The 15,293-nt window shown below is 35.8% G+C and overlaps 1 long non-coding RNA gene across 4 annotated transcripts in view; it reads right to left on the bottom strand.

Annotated features, from left to right (window-relative positions):
- Positions 1–1,734: 1,734 nt before the first annotated feature.
- Positions 1,735–15,293, bottom strand: part of LOC117878797 — a 97,838-nt gene continuing 84,279 nt past the window's right edge. For all 4 annotated transcript variants that reach the window (XR_004646098.1, XR_004646095.1, XR_004646096.1 and 1 more), the window contains 4 exons: positions 10,786–10,884; positions 10,112–10,254; positions 5,616–5,774; positions 1,735–5,524 (listed from right to left, as the gene is read on the bottom strand). This is a non-coding gene — a long non-coding RNA (uncharacterized LOC117878797). The remainder of the gene's footprint in view (positions 5,525–5,615; positions 5,775–10,111; positions 10,255–10,785; positions 10,885–15,293) is intronic.

Genomic DNA, 15,293 nt, shown 5'->3' with positions numbered 1-15,293 from the left:
GGGAACACAGCATAGATTTTCTTTAGGTAGATCCAGGAAGCCACCACTCTCACTTTTTAAATCTTGTGCTATATCTCAAATGGCACAAACAAACCTGGCAAGGTGAAACCTTCTACCACTTACAGGAAATACACCATCTTCTTCCTATTGCATAAACCTGCTCCATGTTGGGGAACATGTGTCAAGAAATGTATATGCATTTTTCTAAGAGTGTCTGTATCCCCTTCTGTGCTCAATCCACAGAGAACGAGAGCCTGTTACATGCCCCAGCTGTAGCGCCTGCCCCTTTAGCTCAAGCTGCAGGTACTTTCTGCTCTGGAAGTCCTGAGTTCAGCCCCTCTTGTTGACAAAAGATGGAGAGGCCATTACATGTACTGAGGATTATACTGCACTCAAAGCAGAAAGTGTCAACCTTGGATTACCATAGTTTTGCACTACACCAGATTGCCTATTTAAAAATGACATATTTTTACTCAACAAATCTGTACTCTGTGTATTTTCAGAGTCACATGTACTTAACTTAATGACAAAAATAAGAGTTCATGGCTTTTCACCCTGTAGAGCCAAAACAGCTAAGAGAGACTGATCTGGATTCTATTCATTCTTGTGAGAGTCATCAACAGATTTATTTATGAAGTTCCAATTAGTCACACCTGTGCAAACCCACTGAGAGCAATGTTTTTGCATAAGCATTGCTGAGGATATAATTTGAAGACAATGGTGGTAGGGGGTTGTACTGCTGTAATTGAGGGTATAATTTAGCCTAAAAAACCCTTTGTTACTGGTGATGCTGAGTGGGTAAAGGAAAATACTCTGCTTTATTTTCAGATCCCAAGTTCAGTCTGCAGGGTTGGCAGTTAGAAAAAAATATATTTGTACTTGAAAACTGAGCACATTTAGATCTTGAAATCATTTGGAGGCAATAAATATAGAGCTCCATAATGTCATTTGTAGAGTTAATTTTCAGAGTATAAGCACACATACATTAAGAGAGTCTGCCCTGTGGTACTGAAAATGAAAACAAATCCTCAATTTGCATATTATTTAGAAGTGACAAAAAAGAAATTCAACTAAAATTTATTCTTAGGCAGGGAATAGGGAGGAAGAGAGAAAAAGAGGCTAATATGTTAATGATTAGTCCATTTGAAACAATCTTCTCCCAGATTACCAAAAATGAGCTGCTATATCCAAAGTACATTCTGAAAACATTTGGGGGTAAATGATGAAGACAATTTTTTTTATCTGTATAATTTTTCTTCTATTTTGGTTAACAAGCTCAGTTTACTCTCTAGGTAGTACAACCTCTATAATCTTGGTAGCAATTTCATTAAAACACAAGGAAGCAGATATTTTGTCTTTTAATAGAGGTCTGATTGTAACTTGCTTTGCAAATTCCACAACTATTGCTCCACAAGACAGTAATGATATAAACAACCTCTAAGATCTTTGTAAACCAAAACGATAATTACCAAATGCAAACTGCACTTGTGATTTAATTAAGGTTAACATATTTGGGGTGTTATTTTATTCACACTGACAATTATTTAAAAAAAACCATGTAAGTTACAAGTGAGAAACCTATTGAAATACAGGGGGAAATATCTTTTCTACTTAATTGTCGCCAGTGTTTTATATCAGAATAAGATTTGCCTATTTATAATTAATGGAAGTATAACCCTTTTTTGAAAACAGGCAAGAAATCCACAGTTTTTCAGAGAAATAAAAGAGGCAAAGTAACAAAAATATTTTTATTAATTTGCATTAGAGAAGGAATACAGAAAGAAGACTGTAAAAATAAATTAGTTATATAAGAATGACTCACATTCACAGAAGTGTCCCACAAACAAAATGACACCCAAGACAGAAAGATATACAAAGATTGACAAAACTTGGATAGTAAAGCAATATATGGGATGTTGGCACTATTATGAACATTCTCACAGGTGATTTTTCTGCCCTCGGAGCTATAATCCCTTGTTTTATTTCCAGAATAGGGAAAAAAGAGAAGAGAATGTATATTTTCAGAAAAACATGTCAATAGAAAAAGAATTATTATTTACATGCTAGCTCATCATTCAGGTCTATTATTGAGTGTGGGAGTAAAAAAACCTGGACCATGGACTAATGGGATACCTTAGTTTGTTTCATTCTTAATTTAGGTAGCAATAACATGAATTTGGAAATTCACAAGTTGGGTTTTTGTTTCGTTTTGTTGGTTTTTTACAGTATTAACTAATTAGTTTAGTGTTTCATGTACAGTGTTATCTTGAGTAGAAAATTTAAAAAATGTATAAACAATTTAAACATTTAACACTGATGTAAAGGTGAATCAACCTGTTATAAACTAATTTCCTTACTTGCCAAATTACATGGGTGAGGGATGAAGAAATAAAATGCAAACATGGTAATCAACATGGTGACATACTAAATCATTTCCCAACAATTTTCAATAGCTCTACAACTATACCTTTTTCTATACTCATGGCCCCATCTTAGTTGATGATTTTTCACAATGTATTTCATGGCTTCCATCCCTACATGAGACTTTATTACTATCACATAGGAATAAAAAGCCATAAAACACTAGAGTGAATTTATCTTGATCAGATGCAATACTTATTTTCTTCACATGATTTCACAACCATTTCAAAACTAACCAATAATTTCATGCTACATTACTGAACATTTTAAACTACATTTCAATGACAAGAAACACACTGAAATTGTTACATCACAAATTAACAGAACTTTAGCCTTTAAAGACATTCCTACCTACAAAGATCAGGAAACAATCACAACACAAAACCAATTAAGTCACTGAAAAAGACAGGACGCCACAGAAAAAGATCACTTCCACATACATCTTTAAACACAGACGGAAAGACAAGAGACAAGAGAAGCACTGGCACAAATCAAAACTATGAGAAACACTACCAGAATCCCTTGTTTAAAAAAATCCTTTCCCAAGTAGCTTCCTGGCATGACCATCACAAGGATGGACTTTGCATTGCAAAGAATTCAGACACCAGCACCATGGAATCACTAGACATCTGAGCTTAATTGGGGAAAAAAAGCAATTTTCCCCATTATGGCACTTTACAGGCACAATCACAGGGCCAGTAATGTGGCAAACTGATCTCTATAACTTGTACATCCTGCCTATGATAAATTTACTAGGCAGCCAATGCTCATATTTCTACTGATCAAATACTGAATAAGACAAATTATAATGTACTATTATATTCTAAACCAGACTGATTCTGAAGGTCCTGGGCTGAATACCATTAGTTATTAATGTAATTACTATTCATCTTCTGATTATCTTATTACTACTATTACTACTAATTGGCCAAGTTGAAACACAAGTCTCTAGGGTCATAGAAATGTCAATACAATAATTTAACTGCCTTTCATGGCCTTTTGAAAATAATTTTGCTTGTACACTTACAAGCATACTAAGCAATATCCAAAGTGTCTGAAAAGGCTAAAAGTATATACTTTAACTACAATATTTTACATTAACCCAATTAAAGTAACACAAATATTAATTTTTATTTACAGTTTACATTAGACCTAAAAATTAACTTGGTTTTATTTATATACTCCTATCCTTGCTTGACTATGAAATCCTATTTCTTGGATAGTACAATGTGGATAGCACAGGAAAGAGCAGGAAATTATTAAATGAAAGGAAGTGCATAAATAAATTCAATTATCATGCATAAAACATGCAAATGATTTAAAGACTGCATATGAAACTCTATTTTATATTCATCAATCTCAGGTTGCACTTTTGAGGGAGAAAGAGATGCTAATTGGGTCCAGATTAATGCACTCCCAAACCTTTCCATTTGTTTTTAGGTGAGGGTTAAATGAGATGTATTAAAATAAACACAGCTGCTCATCTCCCTCTCTCTCTCTCTCTCTCTCTCTTTTGTTGGAGAGCGAGAGCGAGAGAGAGAACTAAACAACATACTGCAGGTTTTCCGGTATGGTGAGATCTGCCTTTCCTAGGCTCCTCATAACTGCATATCTCATACCTACCACAGCTCTCTAGCTCCAATGTTTTTCCAAAGAACATAACGTTGTGCTGAAAATTAGTACAAAAATGAAGTGTAATAATTGTCTTTGGAGAGTAGGGAAGGAGGTATTTGTGCCTAAGTAGGCTCTGTCCTTACCCTCCCCTGACTAACTGTGATGAACTGTTTTAAATTGCGTGCAGTCACTTTAAAAAAGATTAATTCTAAGTTGGCATGGTGATATGTGGCTCAGTTATGTGGGAAACATGGAATCATGAGAGGACTTGAGCTGTTTTGTTTTGCTCACCCAGCCAGCAGAAACTCGGCACATAACAGAAGTAATACTCTTAGCGAAAGTTCACTCTCAGTTCCTTTGACAAATTTCTCCTCCCCTCCTTCCCCCCGCACCACAGAATCCACCTTGGAAAGAACATTCTCTGTGTGATTTTTGTTTTTGTTTTTCCTTTTCTCCCTTTTCTAGTATAAGGTATTGCTTTTCTCAGTTGTAGACCCTGGTTGGCTGATAGCCTGAAGTGAGAAGAGGCAAGAGGTAAAGGGACAGATTTAATGGGGTAAAAGCAGTGCCTGCAATAACAACAGAAAGGAAAGATGTGTACCTGGGGCTGATTCTATCTTGAAAGAAGGAAGGAGGGATTGGAAGTGGACTTGGCCTAGAATTGTATATCAGAGGAAAGACCCACTTTGATTGTGTAACAGAAGAAGGTAAAAATAAAGCAAACAATAAAGATCATCAAACTAATTTCACACTGAAATGGATTAATTTGGATCATAGGCCCAAAGGGGAAAGGTTAATATATTGTCAATTAAATATTTCTCTTCCCTTTGCTTAATATTATTGAAAATTAAGATTTTTTGGGGAAAGGGGCGTGTAAAAAAATCTCTTCACGTTCCTTTAAACTGCTTTGTAAAAAAATCTCTTTTTCCAAACTATAAAAATTACAGGGAGAAGACAACAAAAATACATATACATAGAATTGAACATATAGTCACATATATGGTTTCAGACACACACACTTTTATTAAGTGTCTCACACACTGATAACCTCTTTATTAAAATTAATTTGTGCATGTTTGCACGTGTCAATTAGTTGTAATAAATAACAACAATGAGGCTGATATTCAATCTGTCAAATAATCTGATAAATTCTCAGAGAGCTATTTACTTAGGAAATATGCTTATGATATTCCTTGCTCCTAAAAGAGAAAATGATTATACAGTAACTAAACCCTAAGTAAGAGCTAAAGATATTCACCTCATGAAGCCATTTCTCAACTAGCCCCTTGGCACTTGCTGGAATTATTCGCAGCACGAGCTCTACTTTTTCATTTTCTGCTGACTCCATGTGAGTAATTTCTTTCTCATGATTAAAAGTGAGCTTGGCAATTCCTTCAAAGCATTTCTTCAGGTGTGATTGGTCTCGGAGTGGATCCTTTGTCTCAGAAAGGATTTCTAAGAGCTCATCGTTGCACAGAAAGAAAAAAACCTAAAGGTGATAAAAAATGAACTTTATAGATATTTATATAAACACATTTTATACCAATGCCCACAGCCAACAGATGAAATGGACTGTTTACCTTAGAAAGAATAGTCTTTTCTTCTCCAAATAATCATTCAGGCCTTTCTGAATGTCATCCAAAAGCGATTCTGCCTCCTTCAACTTATCCAGCATCTGGGGCTGTGAGATAACCCTCATGCCATTGGCCTCCTTCACTGACTCCTTCATTATTAGCCTCCTGGTGGGTGAGATAGAATACAGTGAATGTAATAACCATACTTCACACAACAGGCTCTCTCTCTCTTTTAAATTGAAAATCCCCTTATTACAAAACAAGGGGTGTTCTTTTTCTTCTACCTTTAAGTAGGACTGCCACATTCATTGCTTTTTACAAAAACGCAGCTGCTTTTTAAGCTACAGATAAATAGAATCTGCTAGGCGGTAATTCCACTCAGTCTGAATGCATTATTTTCTAAGACACTTTGGTGAGGGACTTTTTATTATAAACTGGAATGAACAAGGAAAGTCCTTTTCTCATCTAATTATGACTGTGCTTTGTTCTGTACTATTAACCTACAATGCCAGATTGATCTGCTATTTTTTTGCTTCAGCCAGTTCAATAAATCAACATGTTTTTCTGGCAAATTACAGAGCTAATTATTAAGACTTCATGGACTAATGATAAAAATAGAAATAACATAAGACAATAGAGAATGCTGTATCAACAACAAAGCTAGACAACACATCAATCCTTTGCTGTGCACAGTGCAATCTCATGTTTTAGCATCACTGATTAGTATAGATGGATGCTATTTGAACACAATCTACAGAATTTTCTTTCAATAAAATATTGATCCACTATGTATATTCTTCTCTGGACTGAAGAAAAAAGGTAAAACTGAACTGCATTATTTTGCATATATATATGATTGTCCATCATTTTATCGCTGCTGCCACCATCACATTTCACTATTGTAAATCAGGAACCAAAAAAATAAAATCAGCTCCAGGAATATACTAAAATAAATTAAAATCAAGACTACTCATATTGCTTTTTTCCTTAAGAATATATTTATATAATTTTGGATTTATAACAATATTATGAAAATATATTCATTGAATTTAAAGAATGGCTTAGTTTTGAAAGAAAAGTTTGTTATTTCCAAATAATGCCCTTAAATAGGCCATGACCCTGAAACCTAATTGATTCAGAATGTTTTACTTTGACAAATTAAAAATATATAACAGCATTTCAACTGCACAAAAATAAATTCTACTCTAGTACTGGAAATAAGTCAAAGCTGCTGCTACACAAACACCTCCAATAAATGAAATTTACAGATTTAGACATCACCGCCAGTTTTCTTTTATGCAATAGACACTGTCAACAACTGACAAAATGTGATGAACTGTGTGAAAATGAATGAGAAATCCTTTCTACTTATTAGTGTAAGTTTATTTTCAATACTTATGAGGTTGAAAACTTTCAGAGTGGTAGGAAAAGCTCAAAGACCCCTCAGAACTGTACCTGCACAACATTCCCGGTTATAAACATAAAAACAAGTTTGATAACACACATGTGCAGTAAAAGAAAACTCATATTGTGACAGTCTTAAAATCTTATATGCACTCAAAACAATGCTACCCCGATGTATTACAATTTAAAATATTATGAGAGGGATCATAATAAATAACTGAGATGTTGCCTACATTTTTCAAAGCATATATTGCAAGACGATCTATAAATACAGCCAACAGTGGGACCTTACTTTGAGATTCTAAAGCTTGCTACTGCCATAAGGCATTTCTCAGTGTTCTGATATTCTTGGCAAACAATGGGTCCTTTAGGTTGCTGGTCTCAGTATCAGAAGGCAAATCTAATGCTGTAGTACCAAGAGAAGCCTAATTTGCTCAGAATAAAGAATAGCAAAGCCTTTCCATGAAGAAATAAACCTAAGTGTATTACAGAAGCTTCAAAACGGTGAGATTAAACAAACACCTCAACATAAAAATCAATTTAGCTGACTGCACTGAGCAAATATTATCTTAAATGAGGAAGACATTCAGTTGTATTTGTTTTTTAAAAGTTTCAGGTTAGTACCAATTAGTTTAGGGTGGTAAAATACATTTACTGTGTGTGTGTGTGTGTGTGCGCGCAGGCGCGCGCACGTGTGTGTGTACACACATATATAACAACTGTATTTGTTGTTATATTTGTAGCAAGGATATTCACCACAGAGTCTAGATTTAGATGAGATAAACTTTGCAGTGAAAAGAAAAAATAAGATGCCACTGTGTAATCTTGTTTCCTTACAAAATAATTTTGGACTATCCATGTACCCAGCCTTCTTTTCTTGGACAGGAAATCAAGGCCGTAAAACAATTACCATGGAAAGGAGGAAGTTTTACTCAACGGCGGCCGTTATTTTGTTTAAACTACTTTCAAAATTTAAGAATCAGTGTGAGTGGACTATTCTCATCATGTTTTCTGACTGTTTTCCAGAGTAATTTGGAAATATGACTGTCCTACAGATTAAAATATACTTCACATATCTCTAACATTGCAAACATCAGTACTATGCAAGCAATTGGATTAAAAATAAGATGTAAAATCTCCATTTTTTCCACAAAGCCTCAGCTAAGCTATAGAGAATGAACTGGTTAGGCTATACTCTACATTAGTCCAGACTAAGCCCTATTTAGTAGAAATTGACAGATGCCAAAACATCCAGTGCTCATTGCAGTGATAGTTTTTAGATATTGACCACAGTTTACTAGATTCCATTTTGAGACCATTAAACATATGTTATTGGACATAAAAACATAGTAAGATTTGACTTGTGGTTATAATGGTGAAATATGAATACTCAGTCTCTCTCTCTCTCTTTTGACATGTCAAAAGAGGCTTCAAAACACAATTGATTATTAATCATGTTTATTAAGGCAGTGCCTCAGGGCCAACCAAGAATGAGGTCCCATTGTGCAAGGCACTGTACAAACACAGCGCAACAGATAGTAAGCTCTTTGGGGCTGGGACTATCTAAATAGACAAGACACAGGGGAAAAGGGGATAACACACAAGGAGAGTGAACTATGTGATGCCAGCAAAAGATTCGTTATAGTGAAGAAAAGTTTAGGGCAAGGGTTTTTTTTTGTTTGTTTTTTAATTTAAGAAAATATTTAATCTGAAATGCTTTAGAAAAATCATGTTCCTCAAAGAAAAATACACACTTTTCCTTATAGTAACTTCATATTTTTTCTTCAAACTTTTACTTGATAGTCTTATTTTTTTAAGTTATCTTGTTTGCAAAAAAGGGAAGTAAATTAAACAATTGGACATGCAAAATATTTTCTTACAAATCAAGAATACTTTATAATACTATTCTACTCTTCTATATTGCCTTCCAACTGAGGATCTCAAACCATTTCAAAAATATTAAATAAGTAAGCCTTACTACATCCCTTTGAGGCATGGGAGCATTATAATAATAAAAACAGTAATAAGAGTAATACTAACAGTAATGATAATAATAACTATATACATCAGTAAAAGTATTATACCTGTTTTTACTGATGGAAATACCATGGCACAGAATGACTAAATGACTTAACTAAGACACACAACCACAGACCTAGATACAAAACACGGATTTCCAAATTTCTAGTCCTGTGCTTTATTCAGTAAACCGTGTTTCCCTTCACTTCAAAAAAAATCACCAAGATCTCCTAAAGCAGTGGCTGTCAGCCTTTCCAGACTACTGTATCCCTTTCAGGAGTCTGATTTGTCTTGCGTTCCCCCAAGTTTCACCTCACTTATAAACTATTTGCTTACAAAATCAGACATAAAATACAAAAGTGTTATTACTATTACTGAAAAAATGCTTACTGTCTCATTTTTACCATATAATTATAAAATAAATCAATTGGAATATAAATATTGTACTTATATTTCAATGTATAGTATATAGAGCAGTATAAACAAGTCATTGTATGAAATTTTAGTTTGTTCTGACTAAAATATCTTACAGTTTTAGGTAACTTTTTAGGTTGAACCATTTCAGCTTGTCCTTTGCTTTATTGAGAGAATATGCCTTATTTCTCTACGGCAGACAAAAAGGGAGAGAATGCATATGTCCCCTAGTAAAAAGCTAGTGCTTTTTATGTTGCCTGTTGTAAAACCAGGCAAATTTCTAGATGAGCTGATGTATCTCATGGAAGACCTCTGCGTACCCCCCGAGGGGTTTACTAACCCTGGTTGAGAACCACTGTCCTAAAGAATGCCTCAGAAAAAATCATGGTATAAAGTTTAGAAAACTACTGTTCTATACTATGAACTAGCTATACTTACATTCAAGAGAAATTCTAGCATGACTGAAAATTAAGGTAAGAGTAGTAACTGTTTTAGACTGATACAATTAAAGATTAAGCAAAGCTAAGGAGGACCTACTGCAGTAAGGGCCCAGTTCTTCATACCCACTTGCATGCAGAATTTTCATTGAGTCTAAAAAGCAGCTCTGGAAACAGAGGATGTGGAGAGGGAATCAGACCCTAAGTAGCTAACAACAACAAACTTACCAGTTCCTACTGACAACTTCAAAGTGCTTTCCTTCTACTGATATTTGGTTACATGTATCTTGTGAGCAAAGCATGGGTTCCCGGCATCACCAGGGCCTTTTGAACTTGCAGCCAGGTTTCCATAATCTCCTGCATTAGTCGCGCTGGAGACAACAAACATGAAATCTCATTTGTTGCAAGCAATGAGGAATGTACGTGTTCCCTTACCACATCCAATAAATGCCATTTATACCACATATTAAAAATAAAGTGAGCTGTTACCAGATATAAAATCACTCAACACCACTATATTCTTACAAAGTTAAAAGAAAGTGGTCTCAACTTCTGTTTTCTGCTCTACTTTGTGAAGCATAATGAAGAATGGGCCAGCACAGCTGCCTGTTTGTGAGTTTCACTTGGATGATTCACTTACTTACCGGATGACTGTGTCTATTGCATTTGGGCTCACATAATAAAAACTAAAGTGAAATCAATTTAACATAAAGAACTTTATACTCCCCCCCCTTCTTAACATTCTACACAGTGCAAGTAGCACCGCAAACTTTGAAAAGTTTTATATAATGAAAATTACTGAAGCATAAATCACATAGGGTGGTGAAAACTGAGATGTAGCATGGAGATGAAAATCTAAAAGCTAATTAAATTCAACAAGAGCCTCTCAAAAGGCAACATACCAGCTTAGCCTCCCATGCTAATATTTCGTTTTTGAAGGGTGCAATAAATGGAGGGACTTTCATGGCTGTAGTTTTCACAATGTGATCCTCCAGCAGAACCTGAGAGGGGAGAAAAAAAGATTAGATGCATGGATTACAGTACTGAATGGATGCCAAGGCCATGATAAAAAGAATAGATAAGTTAGGGCTTCTGAGGAGCTAAATTTGAAGCCAACCAGCAAAACGGATTGAACCTTATTACCTCTAGTCACTGAGAAATTCCCCAGACAGTTGGATGTAATTTGAAAAGGTCAGAAAAAAATTTCCTGCACAGTATTACGGCTTTATGGTTTAAGGGTGTACATTTGTGAGATGCCTGCTCTAATCATTTTTATCGACTTGGTATAGAGAGATAGACTGACATACGAGGAGGCAAGACAGATGGATCAGATAAGACCTACCGTTTGTTTCCTATTCTAAAATATCTAACAGTTTTAGGTAACTTTTTAGGTTGAACCATTTCAGCTTGTCCTTTGCTTTATTGAGAGAATATGCCTTATTTCTCTACGGCAGACAAAAAGGGAGAGAATGCATATGTCCCCTAGACAACCTGCTGTAATTTTTTTTGTATTTGTATTCAGTGAACTCCCTATGAATTGGACATATACATCTGAAGCCCAGTACGTAGAATAAGATTTTCTGGACAATTTTAGGTAGATTTTATTTTTTTTGGTTTTGCTTTAAGGTGACAGTCCTCCCTGCAAAAGATTATAACAATGACCTTCAACATATTCATAGTACAAGCTTTGTTATCAATATGGCTGTTTTGCAAAAAAAAACAAAAAACAAAAAAAACAATCAAAACATTTAATTCTTTGGTTTAGCGTACACAAGAGGCTTGTAATCAATATGAACATTTGCTAACATTACACAGTCCATTTTTCATGCAATTAAAATGACAGGCGATTTAACACCACAAAAGTGGTATTCACCCAAACCCTGAAAAAGTTTTAATTTACATTAGACTTTCTTTCACTAAGAAGTCATTCATCTTCCAGTCATAACACAAACACTATTCACTGTGCACTTGCTCGGCATCCACTGCAGAGACATTTTTAACAGGCTTTAAAGTACGGGCTGTGAGAGTTCATCTACTGTATTATGTTTATGGGACCTGCTTAAAGGCTCACTAAAACTGTTTCCACTTTGATCAGGAAGATATTTCCATATGGCCATATTCCCTCCCCTTAAGCCCAAAACATTCAGAACAACAAGAAATTGCAACTGAGAGTAGCATACATCTTCAGACCAACAAAGCCTTTAAAGCAAGTCAGAAAGGGTTAGTTGTAGCAAGGAATGAAAAGGACTGTGAATTGTTCCGCTAATGGAAGTTGATACTCTCAACTGAACTGGGGCTGTTCCTTAGAGGAAAAGAGATACATGGGTTCCTAAACACAACACTTTCTTCAATAATTTAGGAAGCTTCAAAGGAAGACAAACACTCTTGCATATACTGGAGGAAACAAATCACATACTAGGGTTTAAAACAACTTAATTGGACTCCTCAAATTCAGCCTTAAAACTTAAATTAGTATTTTATTAGCTACTGTTGTCTTCTGGGTCTATGGAATACAATGAGAATCTAATACTTTAAGGGGATAGAAGTGTAAAGGCATGGGAGCCCCCCCCCCCAACATTCTTTCTGGGCTACATAATAATAATAATAATAATAATATATGGAGATATACCTATCTCATAGAACTGGAAGGGACCCTGAAAGGTCATCAAGTCCAGCCCCCTGCCTTCACTAGCAGGACCAAGTACTGATTTTGCCCCAGATCCCTAAGTGTCCCTCTCAGGGACTGAACTCATAACTCTGGGTTTAGCAGGCCAATGCTCAAACCACTGAGCTATCCCTCCCCCCAACAGTATTTTGATTTTCTCGAACATTATTTTGCAAACAGAAGAACTGGCACAGAAATTAAGTTTCTGTTACTCCCCTGCTTTGAACTCATCCAATGATGAGGTCATCTAGTCTCGAAATTTCTCCACAGGAATGCTCCTGCATGCTGAAAATTAGGACTATTTAGATATCACAATTTGAGGAGCCAAGTCTCAATTTTTTAAAAGAGTGTCCTGTCTACATATTTTAACGCCATATGCTGGCTGTCCCTACTTGGTTCCCTCTTTGCAAAAGTGGCCGCCTTCTAGCCTACTACTTCTGGTTCCTGTACATTTGTCTTGACTCCTCCAACAAGCAGTGTTAGTAGCTGTGAAGAACAACAACTTCTAGAGGAGCAATTCCGTGCACTAGATGTATTAAAAGAGCTCAATGGCATTCACTATTTTTAGAATTATTTGTTTTGAGAGCTTTGATACCATCAATAATGAGGTACTGACTTGTCTTTGGACTTCAGCAGGAGTAAGTTGTGCAGCTCATTTATAGTTTTGTTCTTTTCTTGTTGAGCATTCCCCAGAAGGCGGTGTGGGGCAATTGCTCCTATTCCTGAAAGGGTACTATTATGTGGAGTTGCATACAGTCCCATCTCTCCTATTTCCACAGGTATTTGGCACAAGATAGGCTTATGACATTTTCAGTACGCTGACAGCATCCATCTTTCTCTTTCTCAACTGAGCAAGCTAGCCATTGGGAGACATGGATGGGAGCCATCTTGCTGAAGCTTGATCCAGAGACGACTGAAGTGATGCCATCTATCTAGGTTTTTACATACTTGCCCATTGCCATTGTATCTGAGTGTCCCCATATTCCGAGAAGCAACCAGAAGAAATGGTGAGTGTGAAACTGTGCCTGCCATTTGTGATTCATACTGTGATCCCAGTGTTGAGGGCTGGAAGTTGAACTCAGCAAAGTTCAAACTGGAAATAAGATGCGACTCTTTAACAGTGGGCTTAATCCATCACTGGGATAGATTACTAAAATTTGTGGAAGATTTTCGATTAGTTTGATTCTTTAAATCAAGATTGAATTTCTTTATTTTTAAAAGATATGCTCTAATTCCCATGCAGAAATCAGATTGGTCCCTTCTCGTCTTCAAATCTGTGAATCTGGGAGCAAAGTTAGCTCCCCAGATGCTCCCAGATGATCATATAGGATCAGTGGTCAGGCATTCTTTTTTCACCTGTCAGGCCAGGAGATTGCAACCATTTATTTCACATGCCGACCTTGTGCTACTGTGATCTGTGCCTTTGTCTCCTGAAGTCCGGATTACTGAAATGTGCGTTACATGGCACTTCACTTTAAATCAATCCATAAACTTAAAACGGTGGAGGTGGTGAAAGTGAAGGTCTGTTTAGTAGGTCTGTTTAGTGCTTGGCAATCTGCATTCGCCGATTACAGGTTTCCAGATGGAGTTTAAGACATTGGTTTTAACCTATAAAGTCCTAAATGGCTTGGGACCTTCTTATTTGAGGGATTGCCTCTGTCCTTTTGATCAGTACAGATGCCTGAGCTGGATCTATCTTGATTACAGCGTCCTCCCTGAGAGACCTGTGGCTTGGAACCAACTTCTTCCACTGCTCTAGCCCAGTCAAATGTTGTTCACCTGCATGGCTCACTACAAAGAATATCCACTTACTCTGCATGTAGAGGCAGGGGGCTGAGGGTTATGTGCGGGTGGAGAATCTTTGTTGAGAGTTGACTCTAATGATCAGGGTTTGCTGTTAGGTGCTAGTTTTATTATTTGTCTCTTGTTAAAATCCTATAGATGGAAATAAATAAATGGCAAACCTTTTCAAAATAAAATGAAAAATGCTCAAGGAAAGCACAGAAGAGACATGCAACTCTGGGTATTATACTGGGGATAGCTCAACCAGACTTGATGCCTTCAAAATATGTCCATTCAAATATTCACCATCACCAAACCATTCTATTTTAAAAATCACTCTGAGAAACACAGCTTTTTGAATCCCTTGTTATTTTTTATCCGTGAGAGTTGACTGCTCTGAAAAAAGTTATCATTCACTAGTTAGTTGTAATGTTTATGTTTTAAACAGCAACTCACTCTTAAAAATAAATTACATCTTCCTAAAGACAGATAATAAAAGTAGTTAGTAAAAGCTGGTGGACTTATTGTGTATAAAAATTTCATTTTACCAAATCTCTCATGTAAGCACTGATTCAGCTCAGGCACTGATATCATTAGAATTAACTTCCAACAAATTAGGTTTGGGAACAATGAAATGCAATTAAAATATTGTATGTACTTCAGCGGGAGCTGATAATGTTTCATGCATGTTTAGAGGGGAAAAAAACAGAGAGAAACCTCTCTCTTCCAGTCATTAAAGGAACTAATTAAAGCTCTTCTAACAAGGTAAAATAAGATTTTGTACAGTTTCTTCAGCATTTCAATTTAAGATTCATATGCATACCACAGCTGTGAGAACAAGAATTCCTCCATCTATATAAGATGAAAAACTAAAATAAACACCTTTCCAATCCATTTTCATTTTGTTAAGGATTTTCTCCAAAGCATGTTCTTTACTGGCTTGGGAGCTAAAATGGCTTAAAT

Source organism: Trachemys scripta, chromosome 1 (assembly GCF_013100865.1).
Source record: "Trachemys scripta elegans isolate TJP31775 chromosome 1, CAS_Tse_1.0, whole genome shotgun sequence".
NCBI lineage: Eukaryota > Metazoa > Chordata > Testudines > Emydidae > Trachemys > Trachemys scripta.
This window is presented reverse-complemented; position numbering and strand designations above follow the sequence as displayed.